This window comes from Podarcis filfolensis (assembly GCF_964270895.1).
Source record: "Podarcis filfolensis genome assembly, chromosome: 9".
In the NCBI taxonomy this organism is placed as follows: Eukaryota; Metazoa; Chordata; class Lepidosauria; order Squamata; family Lacertidae; genus Podarcis; species Podarcis filfolensis.
This window is the reverse complement of record NC_139610.1, coordinates 26,664,146-26,683,742: the sequence shown is the minus strand read 5'-3', so window position 1 is coordinate 26,683,742 and position 19,597 is coordinate 26,664,146. Positions and strand designations below refer to the sequence as shown.

The following is a 19,597-nucleotide window of genomic DNA, read 5'->3' as shown; positions in this document are numbered from 1 at the left end:
CTAATTTCAAGGACACAGGATGTGGTTGTTTTTTCTCCAGGCCCTTTTTGTGGCATCCATCAAGGCCATTGGACTCCACAAACATACATATACACCCTCCAATTTCCTTCAGCACAGAATCCGTTGCTGAGGGTTTTCTCTTTTGGAGCCCTAGTGCTCTCAATTTTCTCTTCAAACAACACAGGTCATAAGATATCAAATGGAAAACAACTGGATAAGATAATGCTCCCTGCGAGTTTCACCTCAGTGAGTGCATTATTCTGACATTTAGCCACTTTAAATGTGCTGGAGGTAACCCAAGGGCACATAATAACAACAATGTGGCATCAAATATTATTTGATAAATGCATTTCTTGTTGGCATCTATCTGATATGATGGTAATGGGGAGAAGATTTATGGACAGCTAGTCTCCTAGGTACTTTTATTTTTCTTCAGTTCAACAAACACTCTTTGACTCCTCCACAGTAATAGCCTCAGGGCTGCAAGAATATTTTATCTTTAAACATCTTTATAACAGCAGAGGGGCAATGAGATTCTTCCTCGATAAAGATTCAGGAAAAGGAAACCATCCAGAATTTTATCAGACATTTCTCCAGCAGCAGCTTGAGTGGCCTTCTAGGTTAGGAAGACAGTCTCCTCCATGTAAATCAGGGTTGTGGAATCTGTGGCACTTTATATGTTGCTGGGGAACAACTCCCATCATCTCTGGTCCTTGGCCATGTTGACTTGGGCGGATGAAAGTTGGAATTCAACAAGAAGGGCCATGCATTTCCCAGCCCTGATGTAAGTGGACAATGTTTTTCCCCATATATATCTTTGTGTAAAACACCAGCTTCTTAACAGTGCACATGTTAGGCCATCATACGGACGCTTAGTGTGCCACCACCGAATTTTTCAGGCTATACACGCCATGTACCACATAGAGTCTTAAAAATTATGTGGTGGCGTAGAGGAAATTGCCTCAACTGCATATTGAGCCACCACAATGGAGTCTCATCATCACGTGATAATAGTTGTGGAGCACTTTAATGTAGATTCGACACAGTTGCCATAATATGCAGTGGTTCTCTGCTTTTTAAAATTATTTTAATGATAATTCACCATGTCTTTGCTATTTGATAGTTTGTTGCTTTTAAAGAACATGGAGAATGTTGCAGTAGCTTATTCTAGTCATCTATTTCTATTTGGAAGACAAAAGCAATTTGTCTGAGGCAGGAACTTTCAATGCTCTTTTTATGCTGGTTCTCCTTTGTTTGCATTGTTGGTAAATATGTTTGTTACCAGTGAAGATTTAATACTTATTTCAAAGAGCAATCCCTAAGGATATGCAAATCTAAAACAGGTTCCACATAGTAGTTGGCAGCATTTCCAGGAACAATGCATGAAGGCCAGTCCATTCAATAGGTCTTAGGAGCAGGAACTGGACTGGTTCTATGACTGTGACATAAAAAATAAAACCTAAAAGATATAAAGTTGCTGCTTTTGCAGGCTGTGCTGCCAAGAACTGCAACAGGTTTGGGTTATAGTGATTGCAATGTTTTGTTTGGATTTTTTAATGCTATTGAGCTCAATATTTGTTGTTGGAAAAGTTGGATTCAAATATTAAATCAACTCAATTCAGCTAGCTGATTCAGAATAAGGGCTCAAAATTACCAGCTTTTTCTTCACAAAAGATTAGGCTATAGAGAACCTAAACAGGTTAAGCAGAGGATAGAAACAGCACTTGGATGTGTAGAGTTGGATAATTGCAAGTATTGGTCTCTGGAAGGGACAAATCACATGGATCTCAAAGCTTCATCTGGGATGCCCAAGTGTCCTACTTTACAGAGGATAGTTCACTATGAGAAGGGTTGTCAGTCTTCAGTCCTCCTTTTGAGGAGCTATCAAGGTCAGTTTGAAGATGAAAACCTTAAGAAGGGTGAACAAGGTACAGTCGTACCTTGGTTTTCAAACACCCTAGTTATCGAACATTTTGGTTCCTGAACGATCGAAACCTGGAAGTGACTGTTCCTGTTTTCGAACGTTATTTTGGAAGCTGAACGTCCAACAGGGCTTCCACGGCTTCCAACATAGAATTATGCCAATTTGATTTAGATACACACTTTCATAGACTCATAGAATTGAAGAGTTGGAAGGGACCACGAGGATCACCTAATCTTTCACCCAACATGTGGCTCAAACGCCCAACCCTGAGATTAAAAGTCTCTTGCTTTACTGACTGAGCTAGCCCTCAGCTTCCGTATCGTCCTCCTTTTTCTTTTTCTTTTTTTTTCCTTTTGTTATACTTAAGTGACAAGCCTAGCTTAGACTGAAAACACTTAAGGAAAAAAACACTGGTGAATACTCATGTTGCAGGTATTTGTTTGCTTATATACATTTTAGGCTGATTCTCCACCCGGAGACCTTCAAAGTGAAACGCAAGATAAAAACAGATGAAGTCTAAAATCTGAACAAAGCAAAATAGGTGTAAAATATAGCAAAGAATCAGGAAAACAGCCTCCAACAACAAATACAACAATAAGGCAGAGCAGCAACAAATCATTCAAAACCAAAGGTCTTTAAGAGCATTAGAAGGCCCATAGCATGGAGTTCACAAAGAAAGGAGGTTCCACAACCTAGATGCTACTGCCAAGAAAGTGCTGTCCTGTGTCACTGTCCACATCTCTGATGGAAGCGAAACATTAAAGCTGAAGATCTTTACAAGGAGGCTCATATGGGTGAAGAAGGAAAGGATGTTGCTCGGTGGTAGATGTCAGGTTCAGTCCCTGACATCTCCACATAGGTCTGGGAAAAGACTCTGGTCTGAAATCTCAGCACGCTGCCACAAGTCACTGTCAACAATGCTGAGCTAGATGAACCAACGGGCTGCTTTGATATTAGGCATCATCCAATGTTTCTATATAAGTGAGTCCTTTTAGGGAGTTTGCTCTATGGACCTGGCTAAGGTTAGCACTGAGAAGATCATCGTACACTGTGCATCAGAGATATTTGAGCTGTAATATGAGAAATAAAACCGTTCACATTTTGGGTGGGAACAGAATGCAAATGAGCATCCGGAAGAAGAGGAGGAGGAGGAGTTTGGATTTGATCTCCCACTTTATCACTACCCTAGGGCATTTCAAAGCAGCTAACAATCTCCTTTCCCTTCCTCCCCCACAACAAACACTCTGTGAGGTGAGTGGGGCTGAGAGACTTCAAAGAAGTGTGACTAGCCCAAAGTCATTCAGCAGCTGCATGTGGAGGAGCGGGGACGCAAACTCGGTTCACCAGATTACGAGTCTATCGCTCTTAACCACTACACCACACTGGATCTTAAGAATCAGAATTAATGGCGGTGTGTAAGAGAAATAACAAACTTCACATGGTACAGGCTACCTCCTGCCCAGGTGTATATTGAGGAGGGAATACTATAGTGATTTGTTGGCTTTTTCCGCTCTGGACATGAAACCATTGCATGAATCACTATCTCAACTTCTCAAAACAATATGCCAGGTTTCCTTTTTAAAACAGGCTAAACAATAGATTGCAGAGATTCGCTCCAATATAACATTAAGGCATAAGCAGCTGTTAAGGCATACTGAAGTGACAAAAATATTCTTTAACTGAATGGGACAGAGGCTCTCATACAACCCACTTCCTTTTGCATTGCTTGTTAGAACAAACTGGCTAATTGCAGTCATCTTCCAAATTGCAAGTATGTGTGTGGGTGTAGAGAGTAGTATTACACCAAGAAACATTTTGCACTCTGTTTTTCCAGAAAATAAAAAAACACATCTTAATTAACCACGAACCAAACCACATGAACAAAGAAGGCAAAAATGTTTATAAAATATGATGTGATGTAATAAGTAATAATTTAAGAAACTATACATATATACTAATCCAAAATATCAATATACAATAAATAGCACTGATGGCCTCAACAACATTACAGTGTGGTGCATATATATGAGAAAGTGAGGCTGTGCTGTTAGAAGTCCTGAGCATGTTTATCTCAAAGGTTCTTCTTCAGAGGATTTTTTTTGTTTTTCTTCCCACTTTTGACATCTAATCCAAATGGTAGATAGAACAACGACACTCAAGTGACTTTATTGACTGTACCTCACCAGCAGACAGTTTTCCCTGTGGTGGGAAATGGGACATGGAACTCCTGCTTTCTGAAAACTGCCAAATACTATGCATACTTGATACTTGCTAGAATATTATGCTTTAGAGAAAGATCTGCCAACTCTCTCCTTTTGTTTCCTGCGGTGGATGGACCTTGATTACTCAGCCTTCCCTTCCTATTAATATTGCTGCTCTTATTTGTACTTAAGGTGGAGTTGTATTGAGTATGTTACTAGAATATGTTTTGTTTAAGGTGTTTAAGCATGCAATAAATTTTATTTGTTTTGTGTTTCTCTGATACTAGAAAACCAACTCAGACTTCATTACTAATGAATTATAGACTTCATTACTAATGAAACACATATATGAGTTATATGTGTTTAAGTTTGCATGTGTAATTTTAAAGATTTATTTATGCATGTGATAAAATCTATATGATTTAGATTGCTATTCTGGGATATCAATCCATGTCACAACAACAACAACAACCAGTTGGGAATGTTTGAGGCACTATGGGTCATTCATAGGTTACTGTGATTCTTTACAGAACTACACATTCTGCTAATACGGGTAAAGATGATGCACTGACTAGTTATCCCATCATGAAGGAAAGGTGAACCAGAAGCAAGAATCTCATCTCTTTAAGCTCAGCACAATACTTGGAATATTAAGTGCACACACGTACCAAGGGTTTAAGTCCTGCAGCTGTCACGCATTGTGAAAGCTCAAAGAGGCAATGTCATTTCTTTGGGAAATGTTGTCAGAGATTAGGCAAGTGGGATGATATGGGTGCAACAAAAAAGTTGATGGAGTAAAACAGATTTTCAAAGTTTGCAAGAAGTAGCTGATGCCTCAGCTGTGACTTTCTGTGCTCTCCATTGCCTTCCCAGTATTATCCCTCCGACATTCGTTGCTAGTGCTTCTTCCAATGTCTTCTGCACAGAAAAAATGTCAGACACTTTGCTTTTCTGTCCCTGGTTTGCTTCCAGCCACATACTGGTTACACTAAATTATGTTTGACAGTTCTTGCACTTGGGCTTTTGCTCCTTATCAGCATAATTGCAACTGCTCCATTGGCAATGGGAATAGGCAGCTTTGATTTGGCACTGTACCCTTGCAACAGAAAACGGGGCGCGGTACAAGAAGCCTCTTTAAAAGGAACGATGCCCTTCAGGGTTATAAGACAGAATTAAAGGACACAAAGGCAGACTCCTACTGCAGTTACTGCCTGTATGCATGTTTTTAATAGTCCTGCTATTACTGTAAAAGTAATGTACAGTGTGTTGCATCTATAATCACAAAATAGTACCAAGAGGAATAGAAATGCAGGCTGTTGTGAAGCTTATATCACTTTTAAAACATTTATTCTTCCTTTTTCTTCTCACACATAATCAAATTGTGAATTTCTTAGCTCTGGCAGGGGATGAGAAAACTTGCAATTTTGTATATTTTCCTGATTCCCTTTTTAATCTGTTCCTTTTCAGTACCAAAGCAGTCAGGCTGAACTCTGATCCTCTCATTAAAACAGAATGTCTGGAAGCAAACTGAATTAAAATGATACCATTTTGTTCCAGTATATCATTCATCTTCTTGAGGGCTATTTGAAATGTATTTATGGACAGTAGCTCTGGGTTATTTTCTCCTCGCCAACTTTTAAAACTCAAAATACAGAGAAAACTATATCCCTTTTAGTTCATTTGGAACGAAGCTGGAACTGTTATCATTTTAAAGTGGCATAGTTGCCGAGCTGCAATAAATGGTACAGCTACCAATAAGATGAATAAATAATTATAGAAACCAGTGATATGCCCATTCCATAGGTTTGTCTAGGCACATAGAATCCTCATGGATATCAGGGATGAAACCAGTGGGGCAGGCAGCATGGGTGTCTGTGAACAGCCCCTGCGCAGGTGTGCCAAGTGGTGGGGGCTGAGGGGTCTTCAGCTCCCACCCCATTTTTACCTCCTCCCTGCCAATGTCACGTGGGGAGGAGGAGGCAGAGCGTGGACCCCGGCAGCCCCACTTTGCCTCCCTGATGATGTTGCACTAGGTGTGGGCGGGATGTGTCACATGACATGTAACGTGATGCATCACGTGATGTGCCCCAACAATGTGTGGGGCAAGTCGGCACCCTTGCCCCTGTCTGGTTCCTTTGTTGGGCCTTGGAGGAAGTCAGGGAGTAGTCTACTAGCATAGGATATATCTTCCTGTGCGAAAAATATGGGAGGAGAAAAGGTGTAATAAGTCAACTTCCTTATGTGGGCTAGTCATCTGATGACTAGAACTCCGCCGGCCACTACACAGTAATGGTCAACAGAAGCCATTATGTTCTTCTGATGAAGATAGAAGATGCAGAGTATTAACACAAATGGATATGAGGTGGGGACTTTTACAAATGTGTATAGGCAAAGCATATCATGGAAATCAGAAGCTAGTTATTGTTGCTTTTACATGGCATCTCCCTGGCTATTACTTTTACCAGAATCGTCATGTCCAGCTTCTATTATGAAAACTGACACAAGATGCTCAGAGGAAAGATTAATACCAACAACTGGAGTGGGATGTCTGTGGAGCTAACACACAGGACAGTTGGTCATCAATCCCATGCGAAACAAAATGATGGAACAGCCCATGAGAGCTGAGAATTCCCTGGGGAAAAGCAGAATACAGATTGTATCATACTTTACAATCACCTTCAAGGATGTTACTCACATTTAAAAATTTGTGATAAAGTGCATGTCCACTGTCACACTTATGTACATGTCTCCGATTCCTAGCACTCATATGCATGGCAAAACAGATACAAGTGCACTCCTCATACATACTGTCGTACATGTGCTCTGTATATAGATGTCCTATATGTAAGTGACACCCATAGTTTCCAGATATGTGAAAGGACTATCCAGATCATGTGACCCTCCCAGACTCTGAAATGTAGACTGGACATGCCACACCTGGGCCCAATCAATGTGTGATTGGCAGCAATCTGAGGGGGCCTACATGAGCACAGATGTAGGTCTCCTTACATGTCAACATAAATCCTGATCAATCAATATGATTGTCTCTGTTGAGGGAGCCCTACATATATTTCTATATTCCCCTTCAGGCTGATGCCAATCACAGATTGTCTGAAGGGCATGGCTGGTCTGCACATATCTCATATATTCTTGATGACACTTTCTTGCATTTGATGCTCACAGGTATAAAACTGAACAGGGCTATAGTAGAGCACATTGCAACAATATTAAGATGCAGGGTAAGTTGCAGTATATTATGCAGGAGAAAGAGTGAAAGAATGGGAGAATTTGACAAGATTGCCATTTTTCTTATAACATCTACTTCCACCCATAAATGTTATTTGTTCTAGATATCCCAACAAAAGTGAGAACTTATCAGTTCATTTTCATGTGCTTTGCTCCTTAAAACTCTTGCTTAAAATTCAGATTTGGTTTGATACTTTTAGGTCAGTTTGCTATGAAGATAATACAAATCTTGAGCTAGCAGCTATAAGTACAGTCTCATAATACCACAAACCATTAGTGTGCTTCCAACTATTTATATTAATTCATTTCCCACAAAGAACCAACTTGCAGAAGATGTGAATTCCAACACAGGGTAACAACCACTCAGGATAGCAGAGGCGCCAGCTTCTCCAGAGGATTGAGGAAGCACAATGTGACATAGTGCAAAGTCCTGGTGTCATGCGCATGATGCCGCGAGGAACCAGGGGCAGAGCTGAACAGCCTCTGAAAACTGAGGGGGCCCAAAACTCTCAAAAAATACATTGGGGGAGGCTGGAACTGCCTTGGCCCCTAGGAGTTGGAATCTATGCAGGATAGAGTCAGACAACTGGCAGCCACATTGCTGTAAAGGGGTGGGTGGAAAAACAGGGCTTAATCCTGAGGCGAAAGGCCAGAGGCACGTTCCTCCACATAAGGACCACACAGTAAGCTTTAAGACACCATGTGTCTCCCAGGCAGCTAACCATTCTATTCATGACACTCAGTGGATGAAAAAGATACTTTTCCCTCCTGTCTGCAAGCTAACACAGACAAAAGTGCTCTAAAGATCCCCATGTGGTGGCTATAGTACAGTAGTTAACTAGCAGTGGGGTCTTTCATGTGTTAAACCCCTGTGGATGGCCCAGTTCTACAAAGATCTCATTCTGAAGTAGTTGCAAATGCAGCAGAGAAGGAAAGTAATCACTTGAATATAAGAGCTTTTGGACAACTGAATACAGAGATGGTGATACAACCTAGAATAACTTGTTCTTAGGGCTGATTAGTACTGTAATTCAAAATCATTGACTTCCTTTCCTTTTTGGTATGCTGGACAAATGCAATTCTATACATGTCTACTCAGCCCAAAAGGAACATAGGGTGCAACTTTACACTGAGTTGGACTTTTGCTCCAACTGGTTCAGAATTGTCTATGCTACAAGTAGCCAATGTGGTAGCCTCCAGATGTTGGACTACAGCACCCATAATGCATGACATTGATCATGCTGCAGTGTATGAAAACCCCACAATATAATCCACTGTTGTTATCCAGCCTCTTGGTGTGGTGGTGCGTGTGCATTTTTTTGGGGGGGGGGGATGCAGTTAAGCTGTGAAAAGTACACACACAACCATCTGAAATACCACATCTGGTTTTGCATCAAGAACTAAAATTGGTTGATGAAAGACCTACGGTAACATATCTGGTTTACAGCTGCAAGTTCTTTGCATGGTTTAGGATTGGCTTTGGGGAAAGCAGGGGTCTTGTGACTAACAGCTTTGTGGCAGGCAGAAATTGAACATCAAGCTTGCCTAGTATGTAAATACTATTATGTTGAAAGCTTAACCAGTTGGCATTCTGTCTGTCGGACATCTTATTATTTATGTGGGGCCACTGATTTATTTTTGGACCCTCCATCCCACCTGCAATTTTTTTTAGCTACAAAGCACCAGCAAATTTGTTTCCTCTTTCATAAGCGCACTGCAGTGCACTGGGTCCAAAAAAAAATCCCACCAGTTGTGTGGGAGAATGTAATTTTAATGATCATTGCAAATGCTGTTTGGTACTGGTTGGTTTGTTTTGATGATCAAATAGTTTAAAACAATCAGATTCTATTCTGCAGCAGTGAGTTAAAATGTTGAAGTCACATTTGGAGAAATTAATTTGCACATCTGAAGGTAGAATTTGCATGGGAAATGTGTGAAACTCCGAATTGCTTTGGAAAAGGTTCTTCCCACAACCAACCACTGCTACTGTTAGGAATAGATACAGTGTCTACTGCTAGGAATAGATACAGTTACTTCAGCAGTCATTAATTCAGTGAATAACTTTCTCCGAAACAGATTCTGACTGCTTCATGAAGTTTTAATTTACATCTGTAATATATATTTTTTAATCCTAAACAGCTTTGAGCCAGGAGTTAAAAGCCAAGGCAGACTGTTCTTCCAGGCACTTATTTCTTCATGCAATAAATTACACGCAATATTTACGTACCTGCCAAGACATGCATTTGAAGTGAGACTAATAGCTGGCACGCTCTCAAAATTTAAAGCAGTACTGACACACTTTTTAAACAACCCCCTCCCAAATAGAAAATAGCTTTGTATTTAGATTTCAGTATAACCTTTGTTCTAAAGCATAGCTCAACAGGTTCATCCATTTAATAACACTCACTCTATGCATGGCAACAATAACCTGTTTCACCAAGTGACCTGAACATTTTTTAGCTGTGCTAACCTCTTGTTATATGCTTTTATTGAATTCACCTTCCGTGTGGTATCATTGACAAAGAAGCCACTCAAATTCTCAGATAAATACAAAGGTGGTGTCAATAAACTATGGGAAATCACTGAGAAGCAGTCAGAGCCACTCATACACTAAAAATTTCTTTGCTTTGCTTTCTCAGTGGCTTGGCCTTGGACCAAAACATTATGTTGTGGAAGCAGAAGTACTTTCTGCTCCTGCTGCCCTTAACACACACACACACTGCAAAAATAAAATAAAATAAAATAAAGAAAGCTTCTCTAGAGACTAGACAGTATCCTGATTCCCTGGAGACAATGTTTAGGGCACAGGGCTGCAGATGGGTGGGGGGTTAATAACGTCACACATACACTATTCATAAGCAGAGGTGGGATTTTTTTGTATCCAATGAAAACTAAACTTCCTCAGTACGGAGGATCCAACAGCCTGCAATGCAGGAATCTTTCACCCAACGTGGGGCTCAAACCCATGACTCTGAGATTAAGAGTCTCATACTCTACCAACTAGGGACACGGGTGGCACTGTGGGTTAAACCACAGAGCCTAGGACTTGCCGATCAGAAGGTCAGTGGTTCGAATCTCCGCGACAGGGTGAGCTCCTGTTGCTCAGTCCCAGCTCCTGCCAACCTACCAGTTCGAAAGCATGTCACAGTGCAAGTAGATAAATAGGTACTGCTCTGGCGGGAAGGTAAACGGTGCTCTGGTTCGCCAAAAGCGGCTTAGTCATGCTGGCCACATGACCCGGAAGCTATACGCTGGCTCCCTCGGCCAGTAAAGCGAGATGAGCGCCGCAACCCCAGAGTCGTCCATGACTGGACCTAATGGTCAAGGGTCCCTTTACCTTTACTCTACCAACTGAAAGAAGAAGGGAAAGATGCTCCAGGGGATTGGAGGAACCCTCCAAAATAATATTGGAAGTGGTACAGGGATGTGGGGGGCTCTGACTGTGACTGACTTCTGAAAAGTCACTTTTGGCTCATTTTTCTAGTGCACAAGCTGCCCACAAAGAAATAGGTCTTTACATTGGGTGTGGATTTGAATATATGGTACATAGATTTTTCTGGGCAATAAAAAATGAGACTGCTTTGAATAAATTAACTTCCAGTGAAACTGATGAATATATCAACCACCTAATTACAGGAACACATTTCCAGTTGTAGCAATACAAATAAAACATAATCATCTTAGCCATAGGAACAAATTAAAGTCTGCACAGTAGGGAAGGAGTTTAAACACAGTCATTTCAAAGCTAGCACTGCCATGCATGAAAAAGTATATATCATAATTTGGCTAACTGCAGTTTTTAATTGCTACAAGCAATAATGTGGCTAAATTAGGTTGCTGGATATGTTCCACAGGTACGAAGTCAAGGGACAGGTGCCAAAATTTGGAAGAGATAGAGATGTTCTTCTAGTCAGCCCAAAGTTTGGTAAACTGCTATTTGAAAGCAACAATATAACTTAAATCAGATTATCCATTTTTACCCAGACCTATCCAGATTTACTCTTAAGCTCCATTGAATTCAATGGGCTTCAGTTCCAAGCAAGTCTATTTAAAATTGCAGTCTAAGTGGCTTTGCTTATCTTTTTCCAAGTGTTCTTTGGAGTTCAATTATTATTACAATTATGTATTAAATTTTATACCACCCTTCATACAAAGATCACAGGGCAGTTTACAATATATTAGGCTGTCTTAGATTTAGCCACATCAGGGCTTACCAGTTGCCATAGTAACGATCTGAAGTGTGGCATTGATATCTCATGCTTTCCCCCAAGAAGCTCAGCATGGCATAAATCACTCTCCGCACCACTCTGCAATCGTCATCTGAAGTATGGTGGGCAGAGGTACATGAGAGGATTTTCTCAATTGTTGTATTAAAGTCTCTTTAATTATGGCTTTCAAAGAAAATTATTGGGTTGAACTTGAAGGTTGTTTCAGTTAAGTTGTTGGCTACTTTAATTCATCCTCATTTGTCAGCTGCATTCTTTTTATTTATTTTTTTATTGTTATTAGCAATAATTATAGTCAACTGGCAAAAGACAAGGTATAAAGATATAGATATATAGATATATAACACAGAACTTCAAAGCCATTCAAGGTTACGTCTACGATCCTTCTTCCAAATAAGCAATAACCTACTCCTTTAATAGCTTGGGTTCATGACCGAAAAGGGGAAGGAAGGGGGGGGGGAGGAAAGATGGCTAGGCTATAAAACTATTAGTTGAATGGTTACAAGTATTCTCTTTAATGATGTAAACCTGGTGTTAGTGGGACAGAAAGGAATATGTCCCACTAACACAAGGAATGAAATGAGAGTAATAGACCGGTCTACCTTTTCTCTGCTGAGAAAATAAAACAGAACCCAGAAGTGACAAAATGTTCTTCTCTGTCTTATTCCCCACAGGCAGAAGCTATAACAAAAAGTGCTAATGAAAAAGAACCAAAACAAATAATTAAGATGGGCTCAGGTGGACAACTGGTACCCAGTTCATCTGGACCAACACATTCTCTCAATGATGGCTAGTGAGCCTTGGAGAAACTCAGTACAGGAAGAATCAACATCAGGTAGGAGAGTCACAGGATTGCACTACCATGCTATGCAACAAGTTTTGATAGGACAAGGTTTGTATGATATGTTTATTCCTTCTCTCTGGCAAGATAATCCTTTGAATGTATCAGCTGTTCAATAGTGGAACAGACTGTCTCCGAAGATGGTGGTCTCACCTTTGCAGAAGTTAAGCAGTGGTCAGATGATCATCTGCCAGATTTACTGTAGTTGTATCTGGCACTGTAAGTCCTGCTCTGAGCAGGAGGCTGAACCAGGTGACTCCAAGGACTCTTCCAACTCTAAGATTATATAAATCAATGCGCTAGCAACTGTTCAGGATAGAGCTCAATAGCTGTCCTGCCTCTACATGCAATGACCAAAGGAATTTGTTGGCATTCTACGAGCTTTGACACTAATGCCACAGGATAGTTTTCTAATAATATACAAGGAAGGAGTCTTAATTGGACATTGTGGAGAAAAAGTCTGAGCAGGAAGATTGAGGAGGTGATGTGAGGACAGATTGAATTAGCATTAGGACAAAACGTTGAGATCTGTAGTAAGCCAGATACAGATTATAGGCTTTCCACCACGCTGAATGCTTTGAGATGTCATAATTATGTTCTTAATATTCATCAGAAACTGGAAATAGTTATAACTCAGGGCTAGTCAATATTTTTGGGCCTGAGGACTGCATTTACCCTTGGCCAGTCAAGAGTGGGTGTAGCCACCCCACACTCCCTTGCTCATACAGTGGGATCTTGGGTTACAGACGCTTCAGGTTACAGACTCCGCTAACCCAGAAATAGTACCTCAGGTTAAGAACTTTGCTTCAGGATGAGAACAGAAATCGTGCGGCGGTGGCAGTGAGAGGCCCCATTAGCTAAAATGGTGCTTCAGGTTAAGAACAGTTTCAGGTTAAGAACAGACCTCCAGAACAAAATAAGTTCTTAACCCGAGGTACCAATGTATGTCAAAACTGGAGGTGGTAAATAGAGAGCCAGAAGCAAGTTGTGCATGCAGTAAGGTAAGAAAAATCAGGGTCAAGATAACAGTTGACCAGATTTTAACAAATCCATTTTATTGATCCTCATTGACTATACAAGCTGGAATATATGATCCCAGACAGGCTTTTGTTGTTATTTAAATCAGTGTTGGGGAACTCCCAGTTCATGGACCTGCCAGATTCCTTCAAGCAGTCCATAAGGCTATTTCTAGCAAATTCCACCCATCCACCAATCATAACTGATCATTTTTATCATTCCAACACTTTCCACACTTCCTTAGGCTTTTATGTATTTTATGGGCATTTAACATATTTTACAGACAATTCTCATTAAGACTAAGGGAGCAGTCAATATAAAACACATAAAATGTATGGAAAATACATAAAATTACATAAAATACCTTAGAATACGAAAAATTATCCCACCTACTTTTGCCTTGCCTCTTGTCTCTGGCCCCACCCATCATCAGAATGTGACCTTGGAAGATTTGCCAGGCTAAAAGAGGTTCCCTACTCCTGATTTAAATCAAAGATGCTTGCGGTTTTCAGACTGAATTTGAGAATAATTGGTAAACAACATATTAAACTGTGATTTATTTATTTTTTAAAAAAATCTTCCATAGCTGAAAGCAACTACCATCTCTTGAAAGGCTACAGAAATTGAAAAGCACAAAGAATCTCACAGATAGTTGGCTGTTTGTCAAAAAGCTCAGGCGGTATTTTTGGATTGAGTGAGGAGCAGAATATCATACTGCAAGTGTTCTTAAGATGTTGGCAGATACAAAGATAGACAGTAGCTGAATGGATAGGAAACTACATATTTTTTCCCATTGCCTTCATATATCCACATTCATTCTAGACCATTTATTTCCTGGCCTGTTAGACACTAGAGATTTGATGCTTGATAATTTGATACTTGTCTTTAGAATAAATCTGAAGTCTGGGATGAATTTGGGGTGAATATAACGGCTACTTAGGTCAAAGTCCTACTGGCTCCTTATAGTAGGGGAGGGCTGTGATATTCCTCTGGGTAGTTCTTAGCATAACATCAAAGGATCTAATGGGGGTCTCATTTTGCAGGCAAAAAGATACAGGTTCCCTGAACGCAGTCTATCAGCTTTGCATCCACCTCCTGCTGTAATCTGCATTTGTCCAGCTACACCAGCAAAGCAGTTCAGGAGTAGAAACCAGGCAGACTTGCAGAAATGTGATATATTATTATAGAAGAAATAAGAAGTTATAATGAAAAGTACACAACTCCTTTTTAAAGAACTGTGTTGGATTAGCTAGGTCATAGTGGGCTAATTGGATTTGGAAGCTACTTCTGGGTGCTGTTAAAATGGGTTTTCAATCTGTGATGTGGCCTCAGCAATTTTGTACAAAGGCTATTTCTCAGCTGTGTGTGTGTGTGTGTGGAGAGAGAGAGAGAGAGAGAGAGAGAGAGAGAGAGAGAGAGAGAGAGAGTCTTCTGGAACAGTATAACGTTTCTGATGTATTTTTGGTAGGTGCTGCTTATATAATTGATCATCTTAATTTACTAATGTTGTTATCCAAAAATGATATGAAAAACATTAAACTAGTGAGGATGTGCAATAGGCAGTGTGTGGAACACCCAAAAAGGGCAGCGGCAGGGGGGAACATATAATATTTTCAGATAAATGGCCTTCACGTAATAGGGCTTTGCTGAAATCTCAGAAACTAGAGGACATTTAGAACTACAGATAGCTGCAGTCCAATCTTTCATCAGAAGCAAGTCCCTTTAAGTCAAATAAGACTTATCCATGGTTAAGTGTACATAGGATTGCATCTTTATAGCATCATCCTATGCACGTGTATTCAGAACTAAGGCCCATGAAGTTGCATCACAGTGCAATCCTACATAAGCATAGCCAGACATTGGTTCTTAGTGGGTCCCATGGATCATACTCCAGGGGCAACAGCTATAGAGAGCAGAAGTGGCTTCAGCCCTCTCAATATTTTGAGGCAGGGGTCTAAGCCCCCTCAGTATTGAGGGGGCCACCATCCCACCCCCTGGGTGAGTGCCACCATGCTGGGTGGAAGGCTCGGAGGGTGATTTTCTCCCCCTGCTGCAATCACCAGAGTGCCAGCCCACCAGGAGGGAGGCTTGGAGGGCAATTTTCACCCTCTGTACCCCCCGCTGCGATCGCCAGAGTATCCCGGCAGGCACCAGCACGTCCCGGCAGGTGTGGCCTGATGGAGAGTGGGGCATTGTGAATGTGATGCCATGCACACACAACAGCCCCCCTCCCACTGTTGGGCCCAACTCAGCACACCTGTCATACCCCAGGTTCACAGGATATATTGGTATATATTGGTATCTGAAGAAGTGTGCATGCACATGAAAGCTTATACCAAGAACAAACTTAGTTGGTCTCTAAGGTGCTACTGGACAATATATATATATATATCTCAACTGCGTCAGACCAACACAGCTACTTACCTGAATCTAGGATATATTGGTGATTATTGAGACTACAATTCTATGCACACTGACCTGGAAGTAAATCCCATTTAACCCAACAAGACTTACTTCTGAATAAACATAGGTAGGGTTGCACTGCACTTTCCTTATAGTAGTCTATATAATGAAAAGTCATACCAATAGTTTGCAGGTCTAAATGCTAGAGTAGAAAAGAAGGAAGGAAGAAGCTTTGGTCAGGGATTGTCAACATGGTGCTCTGCAGATGTTTTGCAGTACAACACGTTTCAGTCCCAGCCATCATGGCTAATGGTAGAGAATGATGGGTATCACATAGGGTACCACATTGGCTCCCAACGACCTACACTTTTTTCTTACTTCCTTTCTATAACAGCATTTGCACCTATAAACCATGCTCCCCATTCATACACAATCACATTGAATGGGAAACTGCCTGTAAAGGGTTTGCTCTCCTCCATGTTCTCAAGCTGCAATTGAGGATCTCTGCCATGGGTGAGTAGGTGAGAATCTCAGCCATGGATACTGGGGATCCCCAATGGTGTTTTCAATCATCACTGTGTCCTGAATTGGTGTGTGTGTTGTAAAAGAACCCGTAGCTTTCACTGAGGTCACAGTCTATTTTGGGCTGGGCAATTAATTGAAGATTTCTGTTCAAGATCTAGCAGCTCATATCACCCAAAAAGGGGGGAGGCTGAGTATTAATTTGTGAATTAAGAAAAATTAGAATTAAAGTGAAGATTTTTGCAAATAGTGTTATATTCATTTTTTCTATAAAAGCAAATTCTCTAGTTCTTTTAATGACATTTTTGCTGATTGAGGATTACTTTCAATGCTATAAAACTGCTAGCTCAACACCGCATACTGAAGAGTTCAATTTTGTGGGATGCGGGTTAATCCATTTTAAATTGCCCTTAATCTTTATTACTAGATTAACAAAATGTATGTTCCCAGTTTCTTACAGATTACATGGACATAATTTGCTGGAATAGAATAGAGCTCCTTAACAAAATCTCCTAATGTGTGCTCTGAACAAAAACCACTAACTGCTACAGGAAGTCTTTGAGTGGGATGAACCCATTTTTGAACACCACTATTTCTATGCTTAACAATAAACTAAGTGCACACCACAACCAGCAACAATACAGAAACTGTACCACGCATTGCTCTAGCATTATACCATAAAGATAGCTAAGATTTTTCATAAGAAAAGTGGCCCTTTTGCAAAGAAGCAAAAAATACGTCAGTAACTAACGGCTGATAATGCCCACATGGTAATATTGGCCACAGAAGGGTAATATCTAGCACTGGACAGTGATCCTATTGGCACAAGACACCTCAAAAAGTGAGATTAAAAAAAAGGAAGGACCAGTAAAGGGGATCATTCCAACCATGATAATGGAATTTGGTATAAAAAGAAATCTTTCCTAGCTATTGAGAAAACAACCTTGATGCATAGCATTTTAATGCCTTCTAGTTCACCAGCTTTTTAAACCATGTACATGGACGTGAATGATTCATTGCTTCATATGGGGGCAAATCAGCCATGGAATAGAGCAAACCATACCATTCAATACAAACTGGGATGCCATCTTCCAGGGCCACACACATACACAGGTCACATGACCCACATGAGATCGCTGCCCCCAAAAGCATTTTCTTGGGGCCAAGAGTCAGGGCCAAAATTGTGTGAGTTCACAGCGGCCATTTTTGCCACCATCCTCTCGAGAAAAAAATGGGATGTCCCGTTTTTTCAAGAACAGTTGGTGGGTATGGGAAAACCCATCTGATAGCACCGAGTAAGAGTCAGCCTATATCTTGTGCCCAGCCAATCCTGTTGTCTTTCATCAACATTTAGTTTTTGAAAGAACATGTCTTCTGGAAGCTGCTAGGCCAAGATAATGGAATATGATCTTACCCACACAGAAGTCAAAACACTGAAATGCATTGGACACACAAAACTGGAGCATCGGGAGGTTTTGGAGGGTGATGTCCTTTTGATGCTGTTCCATTTCACACCCCACCTTTTACTGAACCAAATGCCGTTGGTTCAAACTTAGGCTACACAAGCTTTGAGGCAGAAATTGATGAGCGCTCATTCACAGCATATACAAAGAGGCTGAAATGACAGTTCATTTTGCATTCATGAATGGCCTCACTGCCTGCTCCTCCTTCTCTCTCGTATGTATTCCTCTCTCCTTTCCTTTGTTGGCTTTTGCTATAGTTTCATGTCTGCACTGCAATAATAAAGTTCACCATGGTTCCCATGTTGTTGCTGTTTTTTTAAAAAGTTTGAAACTAGGGTTTGAAGCAAGCTGGCAAACCATATTTAAGAGTGTATCTGCTTAGTGTTAACCATGGTCAGCACTGGGGCAGACTTAATATTATAGTAAAGCCAATAAGAGAAGTGGGGGATTTGTAGTGGAGCAGGGAAAGACTACAAGAACCCCACAGCCCACTTCCCATTGCTTAACTACACAAAATCTCACTGCACCAACATGGCTTCATTTTCAGTGGTCAGAGGTTTGCATCGTGCTGTTTAAAGCATTTAAACAATCACTTGACATCCTTGTCTCAAAACATTTGCAAGTCCTATTTAAAATACTTAGTTTGCTATTCATAGAAATAGTGGGGAAGGTGGAAAGAACTGTATTAGCATTGTTCTTCATTCCAAAACTGTGGACCATTTTCCCCTCTAGTGACTGATACTGTAAATTACAGCTGCTTGAATGCATTTCTAAGCAATTATTTTAATGATTTTCTAAAGACTGAAATTTTGTGAAAAGGTCAGAAGGCAGATTTAACTACAAGCTAAGCCCCAACTATCTTCTTCCTGAGGGCTCCAAATGTATAGCCACTGGCCTCAAAGAAACCAAGATTTTAAAAATATCTATTGTGGCTTAAAGCAGGGGTCGCCAAACCTTATGGACCAGTGAGCACCTTTCAAATTTTGAGAGAGTGCTGGGGGTACTGGTCAGAAAACAGCTACTATGAGGAGGGTGTGGGGGCTATGGGTAAAGGATCCCTGGATGGTTATGGAGAGCGTGGGGATCCCCAAAAGCCTATATGAACCTAAACATCTGTTTGCTGTTGCAGCCTGACAAATGGGTCAGATTACTTTTTTGCTGTTTCAGAGAGTCTATGTCATTTTTTCTCACACACTATATTGCTAAGATCACTAAAGTGTGTATTCCCTCCAGGCTTTTCGCAAGTGAATGCTTGTGTATGTTTTGATCCTTTCCCCCCTTGGATGTTCAGTTGAGGGCATAATATACATGGAAATACCTAATTAAACAACACATCATTGCAAAGTTCAGATAAGCCTCTAATGTTCTGAGGTGATTGAGGCAACAACATCCACTCATGTGGAAAGTAAACCATTAATATACCAGCACTCGAAGAATACAAACAATAATTAGCCGGATGCTTTTGAACAACTTCAGATCCATGCTATTCTTGTTGACCCTCACCTGCTACTCCGAAACTGTTTGAGAGCTAAAGTGTTGTGTTGATCATTATAATACTGGGAATTCAGTTCAGTCATATCTCACTCATTAATCTTCAAAACCCATCAAACAACAAGAAAAGCAAAATGTAGGAAACATTTACTGGATCAGAGCCTAATATATGACAATCCTATAATAGTTATTCATCAAATTTTCTCAAATTATTTCCAGAATTTTATTTCTTTCAATGATCCCTACAGTCGTAGATCAATGAA

General features: G+C 40.6%; 1 protein-coding gene and 1 long non-coding RNA gene across 2 annotated transcripts in view; one reads left to right on the top strand and one right to left on the bottom strand.

Annotated features, from left to right (window-relative positions):
- The window catches only part of LOC310770359, a 63,418-nt gene extending 48,875 nt beyond the window's left edge, over window positions 1-14,543 (top strand). Inside the window, exons 2-3 of the long non-coding RNA XR_014552108.1 lie at window positions 12,272-12,432; window positions 14,499-14,543. This is a non-coding gene — a long non-coding RNA (uncharacterized lncRNA). The remainder of the gene's footprint in view (window positions 1-12,271; window positions 12,433-14,498) is intronic.
- Window positions 1-19,597, bottom strand: part of MTNR1A (melatonin receptor 1A) — a 65,955-nt gene that overhangs the window by 12,754 nt on the left and 33,604 nt on the right. The window lies entirely within an intron of this gene.